We start from the raw sequence: 10,438 nt of genomic DNA on the forward strand, positions 1-10,438 counted from the left end.
ATGCAAAATAGACCATAATAGGGTGTGTAGTAGGAATTCCATACTTCAAGAGTTCATAAATAACCATAAGGACCCATAAACTTGAAGTAGTAATAGAGGATAAATGGTTGGACTTGTGGAAAGGAAGATTTCCACAATCAAACCCACATACCTCAACTTTGGAGAATCCTTGATGAAGATTGGAATGGAGAATTGAAGCTTGAGATTGAGTCTTGAATCCGGAATTAGAGCTTGAGATGTTTGAATTTGGTTGAGGATCTTGGTGGAATTTCGGAGAGGGCTTAGAGAGTGTTTTTGAAGTTAAAAAAAATGACTAAGTATGGGACATATCCCCTTTTTATAAAAAATGCCCCCAACCCGCCTAAAAAAAAAGCTCACTGGAAATTGCAAATCTACACACACAAGTTTTACGAAAATGGTCATAACTCCCTCATCCTAACTCAAAATGAGGTGAAACCAAGTGCGTTGGAAAGCTAACTCAAAGAGCTTTAATTTAATAGGTTGTGGCCCTTCCAGTTCCTTGTGTGCTAAGAGATATGCCCCTTTAAAGTTGACCCTCCAAATCGCATTTTTTGCAATTTTTGAATTTTGATACGGTTGAGCTAAAATTCAGGTTAGACCCATTTCTCACTCAATTTGACCCCCTGAATAAGAATATGAAGTCGAATTTCTGAAATCATGCACAGATTTTGAGATATATGGAAATTACAATTATAGGTGTTTCCGAAGCACATTTTCGGCCCTTTTTTTTTGGGTCGTTTCACTAGTGAGGGTCGTTTTGGTAAATTCCAATTTAGGTGGTTATTAAGTGAGGTCATTTTGTATAGGCTTAGTGCACCTATATAAGCTATTTTAACCCTTTAACCACCCCAATCAAGTCATTATTTCCCAAGACCCAAATCAAATCCCCAAAAGCTCTCCTCTCAAATATTTCTCTCTCTAAAACTTGAATAAGAAGATATATAGAGCTTGAAGCTAGGTCAAGAACAAGACTCCATTGTTGCAAGCTTTGTGAGGCTTTATAATCAAGGTATGATAGCTTATTCATCCTGGATTTTTCCATCCATGGAGTTTGATGAAGAACTTTCCCAATTCAAGTTAGGGTTTCTTCAATGTTGTGGGTTATGATGGATGTTGATCCAATTGAGTGAAAAATGATTGTTTATGATTGAATTAGTAGTAAATTAAGTTATTATGATGAAATTACATGTTTTCTATGCCTAAACCCTAGTCGAATTGATGAAATTGAAGTAATGTGGGTTTGTACCTTGAAGAGGGAAATTGAAGACTTAGAGATGATCTTGTAGAATTGATGACATGTATAGTAATTGTTCAAGAATAAAAGCATGTAGACATGAATTGAATTAGAATAATGTATATGTGATGGATCATGACTAGTAAGGCTTGAGATTGAACCTTTATGATGATATATGATTAGAATCACTTAAGAATGAAACATGTGATTAGGATGACTTGTAATATAGGTATGTATGATGATTGTAAGAAGTAAAGCTTTGAGAGTAAGGCTTGTAGTCATAAATTTTGATTACTAGGGCTTTGAAAGTAAAGCCAATATGATGAATTATGTGTGTTAAGGCTCTAAGAGTGAAGCTTATATGACAATGGTAGACTACTAGCTAGAATTGTTGTGGAAGGACTTTACCCACATAATCTACCTTATGAATATATGAATGTATGAATGTGAAAGACTTTCTCACATTGAATTATTCTAGGTTGAAAGGTTTGCTCACCTCAAATGAATCAAATATGTTAGACTAGGATAGCTTGAAGTTGTGACATAAGATCCCTTCGTGAATAGCTTGACTTGGTAAGACAAGACCATGCTTGGTAGCTTGAGTTAGGAGTTCTCATGGTAGCCTTGGATTGAACAATAGTACCCTTCCAATGTAGCTTGAACTAGCATCATAGAGTGCTTGCATGGTAGCATGACTTGGTTAGGCCAAACCATTTCATTGGTAGCTTGGATTAAGAAATTGTACCATTTCTTGTGTAGCTTGGACTTGCATGTTAGTATGATTTCCATGATAGCTGGGTTTAGCATAATGTAGTGTTTTCCTTGTATAGCTTGGACTTGCATGATAATATGCTTTCCATCGTAGCTTGGTCTAGTGTAGTATAGTGTTATTCCTTGGTAGCCTTGAAATGAGTAATGTATATAAATGATTGGTCAAGAAATACTTTTCCATGTATAGTAAGATATATCTAAAGAGGGACTTGTCCCCATCTAAGAAGTATGATTATGATGACCTAAAGTGGTACTTAGTGTGGGTGAGATTATGGGGTCTTATCCATGCATTGCACAGTATGACTTGAAGTTACTTATGAAGTGTTTCTCTTATATGATGTATGCTTAGTTTGGATTGTTGCTATAATTACCTTCCATGCTATGTTTGACTAAAGGTGAAGATTCCCTTGTCTATGAGAATTAAGCTAAGGATGAGACCATAAGATGGTAAGTATGATTATGATAGCCAAAGGGGATACTTAGCATGGATGGGATTATGGGGTCTTATCCATGCATTGCACAAGTATACTTGGAGGTTACTTATGAAGCGGTTCTTTTGTGATATGAAGGTCTAAGTATTGACTATGTATATGGACTATGCCTTATGATGACTAATGCTTATATTATGTCTATGTTGGAGATTATGCCTATGATTATGTTATTGTCTCTTATGCTTATGGCTTATGTCTTATGTTGGCTAACACTTTTGTTATGCTCTTATGATGCCATGATAGCTATCATATTTAGTACATTTTGTACTAATGCATACTCTTGCCTACATTCTTATCAAATGTAGGGTCCGACGATATTGAGTTTCATTCCCGTGGCTAGGTTCCTAGTAGAGCGAGGAGTTGAAGATTGGGTGAGTCCCCATAGCATCGAGGATTTGATCACCTTTCCTTTATGTCTTTCTTTTATATTTAGACTTTTGTATGGGCTGCGTCCCAAAGATTTTCATGTATTAGATGGTTTGAGACAAATGTAATAGACTTCCGCTTTGCTTTTATAAAAGACTTTGATTGTATGGAAAATGTTTTAAAATTTCTACTCATTTCTATTATCTTATGTTATGATATGCTAAGGGGCTTGTATGAGACCCTTCAGGGTTGAGTACACCTTGTTACATCTAGGGGATACCTCTGGGTTGTGACAGTGTTTGGCCATAGTATTTGGGAAACATATTTCACTTTTTTTAGAAAAATATAATTTATACCCATAAGTTTTAAAAACTATCAAAACTAACCATTAGTTTGTATTACAAGTCAATTAGATCTTCGTTGCAACAACTAACAAGTGGTGTCCATGACACTGGAGCAATGTGGTAATTTGGAGTGAGTGCAAGAAGCATCATTCCATACATCGTGAAATAGACAAAGCACATGACTTTGTTACCCTGAGCCGATTGTTCATCATTTTCATTAACAACCATATCATCACTTTCATATTCACTGAATATTTCATCACTACTTTGGTGTCACGTAAAAAATTATGTAATACAACGCAAACAACTACTATAGAGGGTGCTTTTGTAAAAGATAAAAGTTTGGTGTAAAATTTCAGTTTTTAGAAGATCCCAAATAATGAGATTTGGCCCAAATACAGGAAAAAACTAGTATTTGGGAATTTGAGATATTTGCCAAATAATGACAAATTGTATGGACAAACATTATTTGCCAATTTCCCCCCAAATATTACTTGGGAAATCTATGGCCAAACGGGTATAGAGACACAATTTAATGTAAAACAGAAAAAAATAATTCCTTTTTGTAAAATCGAATTAAAACTTCCACTTTATAAAGTGTAAGAAAAACTTGAACTTTATAAAGTGGAAGAAAAAATTCCGTTTTGTAAAGTGTAGGAAAAAATTATGTTTTATGTTAAAATTTAGACATTAAGAAAAAGTTCCGCTTTGTAAATCGGTTTATCTTTTTTGATAAACGGAAGAAAAACTACACTAAGCCTATTTTAGTTACATTCTAAAACAGTGGCTTATTTGAGTCAATTTTATATCTCTATGACTCAAATATGTAACGAACTCGATGACAAATGGGACGGAAAGTAAGGTTGATGGGGGGGGTGGGGTGAGGTGATGTAAGGTGGGGTGGTAGAAAATAGGTAATTTTTATTTATTTATTTTTGTTGAAAATTAGATGGTTTTGCATAATTTATTTTAAAATTATTATTTTACAGCCAAATGCCACATGTTCTCTTCTAATTAGTTATCATGCCATGTCATCAACAAGTGTATTACACACACATATATATATTGTAATTTTAATTGATTGTCGAAAAATTGTTTAAATAACATAGCAAGGCCCTACTTGAGTTGTTTAAAATTAACAAAACCTATTGGAGGTGTCTAAAAGAAAGTTGGTGTCCATTTTAATGGGCTGCCGATGAATTTTGCCAAGAATATAGGTACAATTGAATTAAAAAAAAGCACAACATATTGCCATATTAGTATCTTTATTTACACACATAAATATAATGTCTTGATAAAACGTTAATCAAGAAAATTTTTCGTGCATCACACAAGTACACACACTGGTTCAAAATAAATAAATAAAAAAACTTATCTTTATCCCAAAGGGGTCATTTGATAACTTAATAATAGCTTATTTATTCATGCATTTATTTTTGTATAACTTATATAACGTTTGGTAGGCAAATAGAAATTATTCATGCATAAAATTAATATGACGTTTGATCGATAATTTAGAAATCCACATAACTATAAGTTAGAAGGGAATAAATATATATACATAATAGGAAATGTAATAACTAATCTATATATATATCTATAGGAGAGGTGATAGCGCCTACGTGTCAACACCACAATTAATCTCTAATTTTAACTTTTAAATCTATCAATTAATTAAATAGAATTAAGTCAATATTTTAATCAAATAAAAAAAAGTTATTGTTTTAAACGATCAGTTAAAGTGTTTTTACCCCAATTGAAATTGTTAGTTTTTCTAAATTAAAAAAATGTTTCAGTTTCTTTAAAAGACATGTTATAGTCTTTCATTTTCAGTTTTCAAAAAAAAAAACAATTAAATATATAATTATATTATAATATTAATAAAAATAATCTAAATCTATATATCTATATATATATGGGAGGTGATAGCGCTTACATGTCAACACCACATTTAATCTCTAATTTTAACTTTTAAATTATCAATTAATTAAATAGAATTAATTCAATATTAAAAAAAAGTTGTTGTTTTAAAAGAGCAGTTAAAGTTATTTTACCCCAATTGAAATTGTTAGTTTTTCTAAATTAAAAAAACGTTTCAGTTTCTTTAAAAGACATGTTATAGTTTTCATTTTCAGTTTTTTAAAAAAAACAATTAAATATATAATTATATTATAATATTAATAAAAATAATCTATATCTATATATCTTCTATATATATATATATATATATTAAAGGAGAAGAAAAAATGACACATGTCAACACCACAAAATTTTCAGCATTTTAAATAATTAATATTTAATAATTAAATAAATATAGACACGTGTCAATGAATGACACATGTTAACAATACAAAATTTTATAATTATTAAAAAATTAACTAATTAATTAGACCCAATTAATTCTACGTAGTTACACAAAATTTTTAAATACACAATAATAAAGTATTATTAAAAAAATTAGAAATAAAGATTACTGTTTTATTTTGGATTTAAAGGAATCAGTTTCCATGAAAACTGTTTTTAAATTTGAATTTTAAATTTTTCTTTTTTGAAATACAATTTTAAAATTGAAATACAATTTATTATTATTAATAATAAAAATAATAATAATAATAACAATATAATAATAATCTATATCTATATATTATATATATATAATAGGAGAGGAAATAGTGTCACATGTCAGTACCACATAATTTCTAGATATATTAAATAATTAATACAACAATTTAATTTATAGATATATTAAATAAAAAAATAAAAACAATTTAAAAATAAAATTAAAACAGTTTTTAGGATTCATGTACCTTAAAAACTTTTGAAGTGGTCTCTTTTTAAATAACAATAAAAAATTAAATATATTTGATCCTAATAAAATGCAAACTAACTACTGTTTTCATGTTTGAAATCACTACAACTTCACGTAATTTACTTTATTTTTTAAAAATAGAAGAGATAAAATTGTCAGCATGACAAAGAAAAAGCACTAAAATTTATCTATATATAATAGGAGAAGTAAAAAGTGCCACATGTCAGCACCACAAATATTCAATAGTTTTAAAATTTAAAAAAATAATTTAAAAATCTTTTAAATATGTATCTTAAATTAAACCAAAAGAAATAAAAAAAAGTAACCAACTATTTTTAAAAGGTAAATTTTTAAATAGTAACAATAATAATAAATAATTATCGTATTATCTATCTATATATAATAGGAGAAGTAAAAAGTGTCTGATGTTAGCACCACAAAAATTCAACAATTTTAAAATTTAAAAAATAATTAATTAAAAAGTATTCGATTAGCTGCACTAAAATTAAATTAAAAAATAACATACAATTACAAATAAAATTAATCAAATTTTAATTCATTCTCTAATATTTTATCACCCACAAATCTATTATTAAAATAAAAATCTATAAGAAAGTGAGGTAACATGCATAACTATGATAATAAATTATATTACACATTTATCAATATTATTATATTAATGATTCCATAACAACGATTTTTAAGTGCATATATTTAACATTTTAATAAATGTGAAGATACGACCAATAATTCAATAATATAAAAATATGTTAGTATAAATGATTGAATAGAAAAAAATTAAAAGAAAATGATAACATAAAAAGTATTAGAATAACTTCACTTAAATTAAATAAAAAATAACACAATCATAAAAAAATATTAATCACAATAAAAATCATCAAAGATTACAAATGTAAATAAAAGAAGAACATAAAAAACTCATTCGACCTAAAGAATTTAAGTACAATATATGACAAACAAATCAAATTGAATGAGATGAACTAAAAAAAATCCACAAAAAGACATTATAGATCTAACAATATCATCATTTGCAGAAGATTTCTACTTGCATAAATATTGTTCTTCTTCTTCTTGGACTTTCACTTTGTTATATGCAAGTATATTCAAACTTTTTTTCGGCTAGCCGTCAAATAATCTACCTATTCGCTCCATAAAAAGATGAAGATAAGAAGAATATAATGGAAATAATTCAACAAATAATACTACACATTTGAAGAAGAATAGATCAATTAATTTTGTTAATGACTTTATTTATGTATATATAGGGAATAGAGATAATGGGTAGAGTAGTTTTAGGTAACCACTTTAAATTCAAATTCAAAAAGTAACTACTTTGCCATTTTTTAAAAAACAGTTACGTGAGTTGGTTACTTATTTTGAAAAAAACACATTTAAAATAATTTTTTATTATTTTTTAAAAACTAAAGTATATCTTCATTTAACAGATTTTTTTAATGTGCGGGTAGTTTTGCTATTTATTTATTTAAAATGATTGATGCACGTTTTTTATTTTATTTTTTCTTTTCTACTTTTTTAAGTTATAAAGATTTTTTTTTATTTTATTTTTTTAAAAAAATAATATATTCTTTAAGAGATCTATCAAAATGGCAGTGGGTTTTTTTTTCCTTTTTCAATTCACGTAAGTTTTACACTGCTATTAATTTAAATAAGTTTTGTAATGTTAAATAAGTTTTAAAATGTTAATTTAAGAAATACTTTAAGTTTATATTTTCTTTTTTTCAATTGATATTTATTATTTAAAATATATTTAAAAATGTTTTCATGAAAACTGATTAGCAATTTAAATACATTGTTATAAACATTATTATAATGTTATATTATTATTACTTTTATTACTACGATAATTACTTGTTATTATTGTTACTACTTAAAAATTTACCTTTTAAAAATAGTTGGTTATTCTTTTTTTATTTCTTTTGGTTTAATTTAAGATACATATTTAAAAAAAATTTAAATTTTATTATTTTCTGTTAATTTGATATTCCGTCATTTATAATAACATGTGTTTATTATTGAATTATGGATGTATTCTTCTTCAAATGTGTAATGTTGTCTGCTAAATTATTTCTATTCTTTTTATCTTCATCTTTTTATTTAGTGAATAGGTAAATTATTTGATGGCTAGACGAATAAAATTTGAATATATTTGCGAATAAAATAGTAGAACTTAAAGAAAAGAAGAACAATATTTATCAAAGTGAAAATCCTCTGCAAATGATGATATTGTTAGATCTATAATGTCTTATTGTGTTTTGTTTTAGTTTATTTTATTCAATTTGATTTGTTTTTGTCATAATTTGTACATAAATTCTTTAAATCAAATGATTGAACCGTGAATCTATTCTTCTTCAAATGCGTAATATTGTTTATTAAATTAGTTTCATTCTTCTTATCTTCATTTTTTTATGGGGTGAATAGGTCAATTATATGATGGCTAGCCGAAGAAAATTTGAATATATTTGCAAATAAAAAAGTGGAAGTCCGAGAAAAGAAGAACACTATTTATCAAACTGATATTGATAAGTATAATGTCTTATTGTGACTTTTTAGTTTATTTCATTCAATTTGATTTGTTTTTGTGATATTATGTACTTAAATTCTTTAAATCAAATGAGTTTTATATGTTTTTTTTATTTACATTTGTATTTGTAATCTTTGATATCTTTACTGTGATTAATAATTTTTTTTAGATTGTACGTTATTTTTAAAATTTAATTTTAGTGAATTTATTCTAATACTTATTTATTTTTTCATTTTCTGTTAATTTTTATTCAATCATTTACACTAACATGTTTTTGATTGTTGTATTATTGGTAATATATTCACATTTTTAAAATTTTAAATATGTGCAATTGAATATCTAAAGTACTATGGAAATATTAATATAATGTATCGATAAATGTAGAATATCATGATTTATGCATATTATTCCACTTTCTTATATCTTTTTAGTAATATACTTGTGAGTGATAAAATATTAAAGTATGAACAAAATTTTGTTCATTTGTTCAGTTAAATTTTATTTAAAATATAATTTTTAAAATTGTTAGTATACTTAAAATAAATGGGTTGTCTTTGAAATTTAGAACGACCTTCAAACCTATAGAATATACAACTATTCTAAAATTAAATGTACAAAAAAGACTTTTTATATTACAAGATATCAGATAATTTGAAATTATTTTGTCAATAGTGAAATAAATAATAGGCCATTTACTTAATTAGAAATTACCATTTAATTAATAAGAGAATATGCACCATTGTATATGAGATCAAGACAAATAGTAACACATTTCAAAATATTAGATCAAAGTAAACTCAAAATTAAAATCACTTTTTTTATAACGTGGAATTTAGACATTTTTAAAAAATATAGAATTTATATAAATTTTTAAATAGTTAATTAGGAATTATAAAATTATTTTTAAAATGATAAGTTAGTTATTTTAAAATTATAAAATTATTTGTAATTTTTTAAATAATTGAGACTGACAAATTAAAAGTTCAAATTTTGAATTTGATATTTATAGTTTTTGAAGATAGTTACACTTTTTCGACTTTATCATAATTGTAAGATAATTATTTAACAAGAATGTACACTCTAATAGTGCATGTAATTATTTTGTTTGTTCAAAAATATTTTTATTTGTACGTACCTCAATTTTTATCTCAATTATGTAGAAACTTTAATAGTGATCATAAATAATTTCAATCATTATTATTAATAGAACATTGGAAGAATTAAAGTATTTATGTTAATAAAATTAAATTGTTGTATGTATTATTGATATATGATTAAAGAAAATAATACAGGGAAGAAAATATTAAGTAAATATTACACGTTGTATTAAAATATATTTAAGTTAATAAAATCAGAAATTGTCGTAAGTATTATTTTTTATGATTAAAAAAAAATAACAATTCGAAGAAAATAATAAATAACTTTTACACGTTGTATTAAAATAATAAGTACTAAAAATTATGATAAATTTTATAATAGTCATAAAAGAAAATTACGCAGTAATTACTATAATAGAATACTAGAAAAATTGATAAGTTCCTCTACATCTAATCATTGATAAAAAATTAAATTATTATTTTCTTTTCGAAAGTTTAAAAGTAACTTATTCACTATTTGTAATTAATTATTTTCAATGATTAATAAAAAATGTATATATCATGTACTATTATTATGACATTATTTTATATTGACTCTATTTTAAATTACTTTTCTATTATCGTTTGACACAAATTTAAGAATGTAAAGAATATTTTAAATCTTTTGGATTTGAAAAAATATATATGCAAAATATACTATAAAAATTGATAAGTTCCTTGACATCTAATCATTGATAAAAAA

The sequence above is a fragment of the Solanum stenotomum genome, chromosome 3 (genome assembly GCF_019186545.1).
Source record: "Solanum stenotomum isolate F172 chromosome 3, ASM1918654v1, whole genome shotgun sequence".
Lineage (NCBI taxonomy): Eukaryota > Viridiplantae > Streptophyta > Magnoliopsida > Solanales > Solanaceae > Solanum > Solanum stenotomum.